General features: G+C 29.9%; 2 pseudogenes; both read right to left on the reverse strand.

The window, feature by feature from the left end:
• Nucleotides 1-466: 466 nt before the first annotated feature.
• Nucleotides 467-2,022, reverse strand: LOC131658126 (uncharacterized; annotated as a pseudogene).
• A 7,165-nt stretch (nt 2,023-9,187) lies between these two features.
• On the reverse strand, nt 9,188-10,301 carry LOC131658127 (F-box protein At5g07610-like; annotated as a pseudogene).
• Between the last annotated feature and the right edge of the window lie 2,704 nt (nt 10,302-13,005).

Genomic DNA, 13,005 nt, shown 5'->3' on the forward strand with positions numbered 1-13,005 from the left:
AGTTTGTATGGAAATAGTTTAACTTTATTTTATGTCTTGTTATAGAAATACTTTATACTAAGTTAAGTAGTTTATCCAAACGTTGCCTAGGTGTCTATAAAGAATCTTGAGTTATGATATTTGAAGCACGACATCGAATACCTATGATTTTCAACAAGAACAACATTTGAGATATCACATAATATATCTAATCTAGTAAGAAACATTTTGAATATTTGCAGAATCTATTGAACTTTTTGACTGAGAGTATAACAACTACATCAAAGTTAAATTGCATGATTAAGGAAGCTTAATAATGAGACACAAGTTGAATAACTATTATTAAAGACATTGCATCAAAAACAATAACTATAGCAAATTCAAAATTAATAACTAATGCCTTGAATTATAGTAATGAAAAATAGGTATTACAACTTCTCAAAAACTCTAATAATCAACTAAACTTGGCATCTTATATCTTTTGTTCCTAGCAAGGCATGATTTTAATATTAGTCCCACAAGAACGAAGAGTGTTTGAGTAGGAAATAAAGCTAGGATTGGATCCACAGTTGTGTGAGCCTATTTCTTTCACAATCATAAATGTTTCTCCATCCAAACCACAACTATATATTTTCTGTTCTGTAGAAAAAACTAAAATATTGCCATTCATGACTGTAAATCCGGTGACATGAGCTTCTTTCTCTTCTAACCCCAATGCATTCACTCTCACTTTCAAAATCTTTTGCCATGAACATGAGTTGTAATCTTTTAAAATCCAAATAGTGAAAGCAGATTTTCTTGATTTCACTAAACATATAGAACTATTGGAACTTGTCACTTTACCCCAATTAAATATGCCCATGTCACACTCGATGTGAAAACCTTTTATAGCTTCCCTCGGCAATTTAAGAATAGTTGAAGTTCCTTTTTCAAAATTATAAGACACTATGTAAGGCTTATAAAAAGGACTCGATCTCATAAAGTAATCTGAGCAATCTGAGATGAAGTGAACGGCTCCATTGTAAAACACCGGCATGTCAAATTTCATATTCCTACCACCACTTAAAAAGTTGTTTTCCATTGATTTCCACACCCTTTTTTTTTTTAATAGGCAATGGATTAATCGGAGCAAAAGGGGTGCTCCGCCCTAAGAAACAAAGGGAAAACTCCTACGTCTCGAAACACGAGAACGGTAGAATATTCCAAGTATACAAATTACAATATTTGACTCTATTATAAAAAGAGCTTAACCACCTCCAAGCTTTACAAACGGTCTCCGACCAACAATCAAGGAAACTAAAGGTTTCGTTTTTGAAAACGATAGCGTTCCGGGATAGCCAAATGTTCCAAACCGTTGATAGCCACACCACCGCCCCAATGGTTCTAGTCTTGACGCACGTTATTTTCCCGCAATAATGAAAGTAATTCACAAACTCCTCCCTAGATAAACAAGTGTCAACGCCAACCCAATCATAGACTTTCCTCCAAACTCTATTTGTCACTTCGCAATGAGCAAACAAGTGACGATTCTTCTGTGTTTTCTAAAAGAAGTATGAAATAGTCATCAGAAGAAGAGCTGTTAGAACAATCTAACATCAGATTTATAGTAGAAAAGTTATGGTTTTTTCTAAGTGACTCAGGGGTAGGAATGAAAAACCAAGATTTTGTAATTGGATTGCAAATAAACAATTCAATTGGATCATCTTTAATGGTTTGACAAAGAAGCAAACCATTACTAGAAGCTAGAATACAAGCTGAGCTTGATAGGAACGTGAGAACATTGGTAGGAACACCAGAAAATTGTTGCTCCTTAGGTAAATGGTGCAACTCAATCCTTTTCTGATATCTTTGACTTATTTGATCATGTTGGAGGAAGAAACACGCATCACTCATCCCTAACAAATTACAAGATTGCTTTGTTTTGAAAGGAAATTCTTCTGAAAATTTGGAGAATGAAGTGCAAGTTAATTTAAATTTAAAAATGATTTTTGCAGGTAACCAAGAAAATATCTCATAAGCAATGTCTTCTTGAGAGACTGCCATATTTTCTAGGAATGAAAAAATTAAAAGATGAAAAATATATGAAGATTACAGAAAAATAGCGGAAGGAGAAGAACAATAAGGACAACAAATGAATACAAAATGTGTGATAATAAGAGTTATGTTAGTTTATATATAATAACAGTGCCACTGAAAAAAATAATGATGAATTCTTATAATAGGTAAGGTTGTTTTGAATTTTAAAATAAGGATTTTGTTTTAAAAATAACTACTTTCCAAATATTTCAATTCATAAAATAGGTAAGGTTCTTTTGAATTCATATAATAAGGTAAGGTTCTTTTGAATTCATATAATAGGAATGAAATTTGTACGTGAATGTATTTTTTTCTATATTTACATTCAATTAAGATAAGGTGACAAAGTGACACGTATTTGTTTTTATAAGATTAGATTTGAGTTTATATATTTTATTGTTAAAAAAGAATATTTATTGAAATGATTATAAAAAGAAATATAATAAACCATCTGTAAATAGAAAATAGTTAATAAAATATTATTAGTAGAATATAACATTAATTACTTGCTAACAAATTACCTTACTAATAAATTTAATATCTCTTTCATTATTAACTTCTATTTGGAGCAGATTAAATATATTTTTTACCAGTTAAATATTATCCAGAAGCTATTAAAGTATAATTGATAGTAAAATTCTCTTTGAAAATTTTAATACTTTTGAATCTATATACAAACTAGATTCAAATTCATAATTTCTAGTTAAGTTAGAGGAGAGATGTGAACTATCTTTATGAAAACAATTTGGAATTGAGTTTAAATGCCTCAAATCTAAAACAAAAATATGAAAAATCAAATAATCTAATATACATGTATAAAAAGTACTTGGAAAAATCACATACACCCTTCTGACTAAATGACTTAATTTTTCTAATTTTAGGTTTAAAAGTGAATATTTACACTCTTCTTTCAATTATATGCATTTGATAATTAATGCTGCTTATGTGTCGCTCTCTCAATTTTTCTTCCTATTTTTTATTTTCTTTAAATAATCATAAATGTAATTTGATATCCCATTTTATGCAATATCTCATATATTATATATATATATATATATATATATATATATATATATATATATATATATATATATATATATATATATGAGGAGGGTTATATTTACTCCAAATCTAGACCATTGATTATTTTCAATCTAGTGGTTAAAAATAATAAGTAATTAAATGTGGAGAGAGAAAACTATTAGTTATTATTTTTAACCATTAGAGTCAGAAGAATCAATGGTCTAGATTTTGAGTAAGTTATAATAACTTACTCCTGGAGTAAATATAACCATTATATATATATATATATATATATATATATATATATATATATATATATATATATATATATATATATCATTTATGCTTGAATAAAGGATTTCATATTTTCATGATTTATGGTTGAATAAAGGATTCCACTATGCACAACTTCATTATCTCCATAATATTTATATTTTTTTTCAAATTTTAATGGCGCTGATTTAATTAATTCACTTTCAGCATCTTTTCAACGCTAACATTCAAAAATCATAATCGTTTCATATATGGGAGAAAATTCATTCTTTTAAGAATTTATCTTAATTTGTAATGATAACATTTATTTGTCATTGATAATATATATTATCAAATAATATATGGGACGTAAAATTCTATATACGAGAAAAACTTTTATGTACAAGAAAATTAAAAAATGAATTGTTGATCCAATTTTTTTCATAAATAGTGTTATTTTTATATACAGAAAAAAAGTTTGTTGTTGATTGATTATAAACTACTATTATTATTTTTGATCAATCTAAAATAGTATAATCCTAATTTAATATGTCCCAATCAAATATTTTAGTATAGAACAAAAAATAATATATATCCTTGTGAACAAAATGGTAACTAAAATATGGTAACTAAAATGTTAGAATTATTTAAGTATTTAATTTTGTTTATATACTTTACTTTATTATCTATGTGGAACTAAAACGTTATCAATAAATTAGAATGAAAGATGATACATTATATTAATAAATGGGAATAAGTTACAATTATTTTTATAAATGGAAATAAGTTACAAATAATTTTATGAAAGTAATAAATTCAACTACTTATACAATTATTTGTATAAATGAGAATAAGTTATATATATTTTTATAAATGGACCAACGGGTTCAAGATACTTATAAATGAAAAAAAAGTTACAATAATTTTATAGATTTAATATTTTTTTTGTGCCAAAATACTTGGTTTGTCTAGAATATAAATAGCTATACTATAATTTTAATCTCCAATTTTATTTGATTTACGAAAATAGTCACTCTATTTTAAATTAAAAAAGTTTTGGTCCATTCTCACGCTTTTAATAGAAAACTGATGATATTTTTTTGGATTTTTAATTTTTTTAAATAAAATTTTACAATAAATTTATCTATGGTAATTTTTTTTTGACTATTTTGAAGATTGTTATTGAAGATTAGGTTATAAGTTTGTTTTTAATCTCCATTTGCATGAGCATATTTTATATAGTTTATTATATTTTTACGGGATATTATCGTACGTTTTATTTTTGTAACAAATGTAAATACGATTTAATAAGAAGGTTTCAGGTTTTTAATTTAACGGGGAGTTGTCATACATCGTAGGTTGTAAAAAATGTAAATATGATATAATAAGATAAGAAAGTTTTAAAATTGAAATTTGACGGGCAGCTGTCATACATTTTAGGTTTGAAAAAATGGGCTAATAAAATTTTAAAAGTAACTTATTTAGATTCACTGGTAGACGTAATGTCAACCCAGACGTGTAATGGCAACCCAGACGGGACCCGTGCGATAGCACGGGTTTCTTACTAGTTAAAATTATAAAACCAAATAAAATGGTTTACAATTTTATTAAATTTCTGTTATTTATAATCTATATTTTTTATATGTTTTTTTATTTTATTTTTCTACCGTTATATAAAATTAATCTAAAAGTTTGTTACTTTTGAAGTTATCATCCACTCCTTAATTTTATATTTAGCAAAAAAATTCAAATACTTAATTCTAAATTTAGAAAGACTTTTATTTAAAAAATAAAAATTATATCAACCATTCAAATAATAATAATAATAATAATAATAATTATTATTATTATTATTTTATCGTTCTAGAAGCAGAAATAGAGTGAAAAGCGGAAGCTGTGGCGGAGTAGACTTCTAATGCGGTAGAGCGGGGGTGTTCATGCAAGGTTAACACTCTGACGCTCAAAGTAAGTGGAAGAGTAGAGAGCATTCAAATTGTGTTAGAAATTTATTATTTTAAATGGCGTCATTTCTATATATAAGGAAGAAGAATAACGATCTCGCTATCTTTCAGGCGTGGAATCCGGAAAACCTTTGGATGTGCTTGAGGTGTACATCTCTTGCAGCGAGACACATGATAGTCGAGTAGTCAGGAGAAGATTCTAGAAGTGCGATTGAAAAATGTGTGCCCAGCCAGAAAAGTTTCCCCAAAACACTCGTGCTTGAATATCATGGTGAGGGTTTGGAGAATTTCGTTCTCGATTGCCGACCACTCTTCTTAATGCTTCTGATGTTTGGAATGGCAAACATCTATTCGAAGGCGTAATTATGATCATTTTTGGGAGCTGAAACACTTGAGTGTACGTGCGAGAAACGTGATTGTTGATAGGACATCTTTCTTCTATATTGCCAATACATAAGTATAGAAAGAACTATAGTCACTTCCCTTTTACACCCCTCTTTCCTCTCCATTCTATTCTTGAGTGGTTACTTCTTTTCTCCTCTTAAATTTTGTCTTCTTGTTCTTAAGATTATTAATGCCTCATGGATAAAAAATCGCGGAATAATGTAAGAAGGAACCTAGTGAACCCAATGTCTCGGTGGGAAGATTCCATATACTTTTTGAATGTTTCTATTTTTGCCAAAGAGGGTAGTCTAAATAAGGATTCCTCTAAAGAGAGAGAATCTTCGCTTTGGGGTCTCATTATCCCTGGTGAAGATGATAGAATATGCAGTGAGTATGGTAATCGTACCATCCCTCTATATGAATATCTCTTCTCATACTTGAGTGTTCTCCTTCCCTTCATCGCTTTTGAGATATTTGTTTTCAACTACTTGATGGTGGCCCCGTCTCAACTTCACCCAACAAGTTAGGCATATGTAAAGGCTTATCAATATTGGTGTGAATATTTGAAAGAGAACCCTTCTATCACCTTCAATTTTTCATCTTTTCCCCTGTAACTGTGGCACTTCGGCCCAACCAAGGGAACAAGAGTTACTTTCCTTAGTACCGACGATGCAAGTCTTTGAAGGCTTTCTTAAATTTTCAACCTTTGCAGGCCGGTTCTATTCCTGGTAACTCCTCTTCATCTCCTGACTCATGCGGCCATTTACGGAACTGAGTTAGAGGTAGAGGGTAAGTGCAAACATTTGTTTCCCATTGTTGCTCAGCGAAGCATTTCCGCAAGGAGAACGACACATACACTTACGAAGAGGAGGATGTTTTGTCGAGGATTCGTATCAGAAGAATAAGCTGGTGGACTTTTTAACCACCTGGATTATATTGGCGGTGTAGTTCCCTCGGTTGAAGCTGATAAAAAATGTTTAAAGCATATAATAGATGTTTCACTATTGATAAGTGCCCTCTCTTGCGAGGATCGTCGAACTTCCTGCGGTAAGTTTGAAATTTATTCCATTCTTTTGTTGTTGGTTTTCCCCATGCTTATTCGGGTGACAATCGTTTTTCCGTGTAGATGTAATGAAGAATGAAGCAAGGGCTCGGGCTCTAAAGCAGGGTGTACTATAACACCCGTAAATTAATTAAATTACTTTCGTATTATTTGTTAATAAGTTGTTATATGTTGCGTTGTGTTGCTAAGTTAATTATTTAGTTGATTAGTCGGTCGATTATTAAGAGTATCATTTAGTATTATTAATATTATAAATAATATTAATATAAATATTAGTATTATATGAGATTAATTGAGTTTGGATTTTTTTATAGTTGTGTATAGCAAAGTGGGAGTGTGAATGTTAGGCCCAATAAGAGAAATAGAAAATTATTTGGTTAATAGGAATGAAAGAAAATTAGGTTAATTGTGGAGAGTTAGTCTTAGAGAGAGAACGTAGAAGTTGCTGTAAAGAGGAAAAGTGGGAAAGGAGGCACAAAGCTAGATTTTCAATCGAAGAATTAGAGCAACCTTCAATCCAAGGTAAGGGTGGGGTTCTGACTATATAATGGGAAATATGATGATTGGTATATGGGGATTTAGTTCTGTTTATGTAATCGTAGTTAGTACGTTGTGTTGAGTTGATGGCTCTGTTGTATGATTGTGATTATGCTATGTTGATCCATGAATTTCTGTGATAAGAATGTTGCCCTGGTTTTGTAGTGAAGAATCAAGAGATGAGATACTACAAGTTGCATAAAGCCTTATATGGTTTGAAACAAGCTCCAAGAGCTTGGAACAAACGCATAGATGGTTTTCTTGTCGACATTAACTTCAAGCGGTGTGTGTCCGAACATGGCGTGTATGTGAGATCGAATGCTAAGGATGGTGTGATAATTCTTTGTCTATATGTGGACGATCTCTTGATTACCGGCAGTTGTGAGGAGAGTATTTCAAGGTTCAAGAAGGAACTCATGAGTGAGTTTGAGATGACGGACCTTGGTATCATGAAATACTTCCTTGGCATAGAGTTCCAAAGGTCAAAAATGGGACTGCTCATGCACCAAAGGAGGTATGCACTTGAGATATTGAAAAGGTGTGAAATGGAGCATTGCAATGTTGCCATTACACCATGTGAGGCAAGACTACAGCTGCCCAAGAGTGAGGATGAGCAAGATGTTGATCCAACTCAATATCGAAGATTGATTGGATCATTGCGGTATTTGTGCAATACGCGACCGAACTTGGCATTTAGTGTCAGTATTGCGAGTAGATTCATGGAGAGACCAAAGGTATCTCATATGGCAGCTGTCAAGAGGATCCTTAGATACATTAAAGGGACTCTTGGTGGTGGAATTCTCTTTCCGGCATCGGATACGGGCCGAAAGTGTGATTTACTTGGTTTCACCGATTCCAATTGGTGTGGTGATAAGGATGATAGAAAGTCAACGGCTGGATACATCTTTATGCTAGGTAGAACTCCAATCTCTTGGTGTTCGAAAAAGGAACCGGTGGTAGCACTCTCATCTTGTGAGGCCGAGTATATTGCGGCATCGTTGTGTGCTTGCCAAGCCATGTGGCTTATGAATCTATTGAAGGAGCTTAATAGTAGTGAGGGTGAGGCTATTACTCTCCTTGTTGATAATGTTTTTGCGATTAACCTTGCGAAGAATCCGATTGCACACGGAAGGAGCAAGCATATAGAGATGCAGTTTCATTATTTGAGGGAGTTAGTGAGCGATGGAAAGTTACGATTGGGATATTGTCGAAGCGAAGATCAAGTGGCTGACTTGTTAACCAAAGGGGTGACAAATGAAGTGTTCAAGAGGCTGAGAATAAAGCTGAGCATGCTTGATTTGGACCAACTGAAGTGAGGTGGTGTGTTGAAACTGTTGTTTTTACCACTTCAGTTGGCGTAACCGGTTACAGTGGTTGTTGTAACCGGTTACGAACCCGTGAAATAGAGTTACGGGAGATGTTGAAGTTGCGTAACCGGTTACGCTGTTTGTCGTAACCGGTTACACTGAAGCTTAACTGTTTTTCTGTTTCTGTTTTGCGTGTTTTAATTCATTCCAATCATTTTGTAATGTGTACTATATAAGGAGCTCACTACTCTTATTTGTTGTTAATGCCAATTTATCATCTCACCCTCAATTACTCTCTCTCTCTATTATTTTACTCTCTATTCTCTAATCTTCATCTTCTCCAATTCATCATTTTCTCCATTAAAGATACCTTAATTTGATTCGTATGTTCAAACATGTTGGTCTTCCACATCCTATTAACTCTTGCATAGACAAGTTGTATAACTATATATTAAGAGATTGTATGAAAGACAGTAACTATAAGTCTATAATAATTTCAAAATTAATAACTAATGCCTTGAATTTTCTTGAATGAAATTCAGATATTACAACTTCTCAATAAACACTACTAATCTACTAAACTTGGCAGCATACATTATTTGTTTCTAGCAAGGCATGGTTTGAACATTAGTCCCACACGAACGGAGAGTGTTTGAGTAAGAAAGAAAGCGAGGATTGGATCCACAACAGTGTGAGCCTATTTCTTCAACAATCATGAATGTTTCTTCATCCAAACCACAACTATAAATCTTTTGTTCTGTAGAAAAAACTAAAATATTGCCGTTCATGACTGTAAATCCGGTAACATGAGCATCTTTCTCTTCTAACCCCAATGCATTCACTCTAACCTTCAATATCTTTTGCCATGAACATGACTTGTGATCTTTTAAAATCCAAATAGTGAAAGCAGATTTTCTTGATTTCACTAAACATATAGAATTATTGGAACTTGTCACTTTACCCCCAATTAAATATGCCCATGTCACACTCGATGTGAAAACCTTTTATAGCTTCCCTCGGCAATTTAAGAATAGTTGAAGTTCCTTTTTCAAAATTATAAGACACTATGTAAGGCTTATAAAAAGGACTCGACCTTTTATAGAGATGAAGTGAACGGCTCCATTATAAAACACCGGCATGTCAAATTTCATATTCCTACCACCACTTAAAAAGTTGTTTTCCATTCTTTTCCACAAGCCTTCTTTACCATGATATATATTGCATATATAACTTGTGGGTGACCAATCCACTGTGTTTTCAAAAAGAAATATCAAATAGTCATCGGAAGAGCTATGAGAACAATCTAACATGAGATTTATAGTAGAAAAGTTATGGTTTTTTCTAAGTGACTCAGGAGTGGGAATGTAAAAGAAAGATTTTGTAATTGGTATGACAAAGAAGCAAACCATTACTAGAAGCTAGAATACAAGCTGAGCTTGATAGGAAGGTGAGAACATTGTTAGGAACACCTGAAAATTGTTGCTCCTTAGGTAAATGGTGCAACTCAATCCTTTTTTGATATCTTTGACTTATTTGATCATGTTGGAGGAAGAAACATGTTTCACTCATCCCTAACAAATTACAAGATTGTTTTGTTTTGAAAGGAGATTCTTCTGAAAATTTGGAGAATGAAGTGCAAGTTAATTTAAATTTACAAATGATTTTTGCAGGTAACCAAGAAAATATCTCATAAGCAATGTCTTCTTGAGAGACTGCCATATTTGCTAGGAATGGAAAAATTGAAAGAAGAAAAATAGATAAAAATTACAAAGAATAGCGAAGGAGAAGAGCAATAAGAACGACAAATCAATACAAAATGTGTCTGATAATAAGAGTTATTATAGTATATATATATATATATATATATATATATATATATATATATATATATATATATATATATATATATATATATATATATATATATATATATATATATATATATATATATATATATATATATATATATATATATATATATATATATATATATATATATACATAATAACAGTACCAATGAAAAAACAAATCTTTTTCTTTATTTAACATAAAATCCTTTCGTTGAAAATAATAATGAATATATATAATATATAAGGTTGTTTTGATTTTTAAAATAAAGATTTTATTTTAAAAATAACTACTTTCCAAATATTTGAATTCATATAATAGGTAATAAGGTTCTTTTGAATTCATATAATAGGTAAGGTTGTTTTGAAATCATATAATAGGAATGTAATTTGTACGTGAACGTATTTTTCTATATTTACATTCAATTAAGATAAGGTGACAAAGTGACACTTATATGTTTTTATAAGATTAGATTTGAGTTTATATATTTTATTGTTAAAAAGGAATATTTATTGAAATGATTATAAAAAGAAATATAATAAACCATCTGTAAATAGAAAATAGTTAATGGCTAACAAATTACCTTACTAATAGATTAAATATCTCTTTCATTATTAACTTCTATTTGGAATATATTAAATATAATTTTTACCAGTTAGATATTATCCAGAAACTAGTAAAGTATAATTGATGGTAAAATTCTCTTTTTAATACTTTTGAATCTATATACAAACTAGATTTAAATTCATAATTTCTAGTTAAGTTAGGAGGAGAGATGTGAACTATCTTTATGAAAACACTTTCGAATAGAGTTTAAATGCATCAAATCTAAAACAAAAATCTGAAAAAAAAATCAAATAATTCAATATACATGTATAAAAGTACATGGAAAAATCACATACACCCTTCTAACTAAATGACTTAATTTTTCTAATTTCAGGGTTTAAAGTGAATATTTACACTCTTGTTTCAATTATATGCATTTGTCAATTAATGCTGCTTATGTGTCACTCTCTCAATTTTTCTTCCTATTTTTTACTTTCTTTAAATAACCATAAATGTAATTTGATATCCCATTTTTACATTTTCACTAATTAAATCTAAGTGATTTACCATCCTCTATCACTAACGGCAGCCATAAAATCATCAACCTCACATTCCATTTAAACCATGGACAGCCTATCCTTCATCAACCATCGCCACCAACATGAACCTAAAACAACAACGTTTCACAAGCCAAACCGAAAATAGAACGAATAATCAAAAGAAAGTAAATAGAAAAAGTAGAAACGGAAACAGAATAGATCTGGAGAACGGCTCCGACGCGAAGACCTTCCACCGCGCATCAACTGTCGCTGGCTACAACTGTCGAAACTGCGGCCACCATGGGAGCACCTCCACAACGTTTCCATTTTTTTGAATTCTGACTCATGCTTTGAATTTGTGGTTTCGATTTCAATGAAAAAATGAAGAAAGAAACCTTGATGATTAGTTTGCGATTGGCAGAAGTTTCGGATTTTTGTTTGCTTATTTTGCAGAAGTTTTGCTCTTTGCATTGTCATTTTCCTTGAAATGGGTTTATGTTGGTTGCTGAGTCAATGGCTTGAAGTGTATCTATCTATTATCTTTTCTGTTACTTTTATTTCCAATATATTATGTCTCTTTAAATTTTAAGGACCATATGATATTTTTCAATTTGGATTTTATGCAATGTCTCCTATATAGATTTTTATTATTTATTCTTGAATAAAGGATTTCATATTTTTATGATTTATGCTTGAATAAAGGATTTCACTATGCACAACTTCAATATCTTCATAATACTTATATTTTTTTCAAATTTTAATGGCGTAGATTTAATTAATTCACTTTCAACATCTTTTCAATGCAACATTCAAAAATCATAATCATTTCATATATGTTTTAAAATAGGTCATTTTTTCAAGAAGAAGAAATATGCCACTTTAAGTACATTTTCATGACCCTTATTTTATTGAAAATTGGTCACTGCAAATTTCTATGTTTTGATTCAAGTTAATTTTAAATTATACATTATAACATCACTACATGATATCTAATATAATAAAAATATGAAAATAAAATCTCCTTTAATAATTATAATTAATCAGCTTTTTAATTATGGGATTTAATTATAGTAATAAAGTTATGTCATAAAATTATTTTATTTTATATAAATGTCTTTTTAATCAATATTTGTCATTTTCTTATTCATCATTTGTTTTTAAATTTATAAATGTACTATACAACACATTTTTGTATATAGAATAAATATTTTTTAAAAAAATTAATGGAAATCTTTTCATAATTTTAAGTAATAATTTTTTTCTTTCAAATATGTTAGTAAAAAGCTATTTTTTCTTAATTATTAAAAAAATATATAATTTCCTTAATCATATATGTGTATTAATTTTTACTTAACAAAAAATAAACATTTCTTTTATAATTATTTTGAATTTTTAAAAGAATATATTAATAATACTATTTACTAATTCAATCCAATATAACATATTTGCTAGAAAATATGTGAAAATGATTTTTTAAGTATTAAAGAACA

The sequence above is a fragment of the Vicia villosa genome, linkage group LG3, assembly GCF_029867415.1.
Source record: "Vicia villosa cultivar HV-30 ecotype Madison, WI linkage group LG3, Vvil1.0, whole genome shotgun sequence".
NCBI classification, from domain to species: domain Eukaryota; kingdom Viridiplantae; phylum Streptophyta; class Magnoliopsida; order Fabales; family Fabaceae; genus Vicia; species Vicia villosa.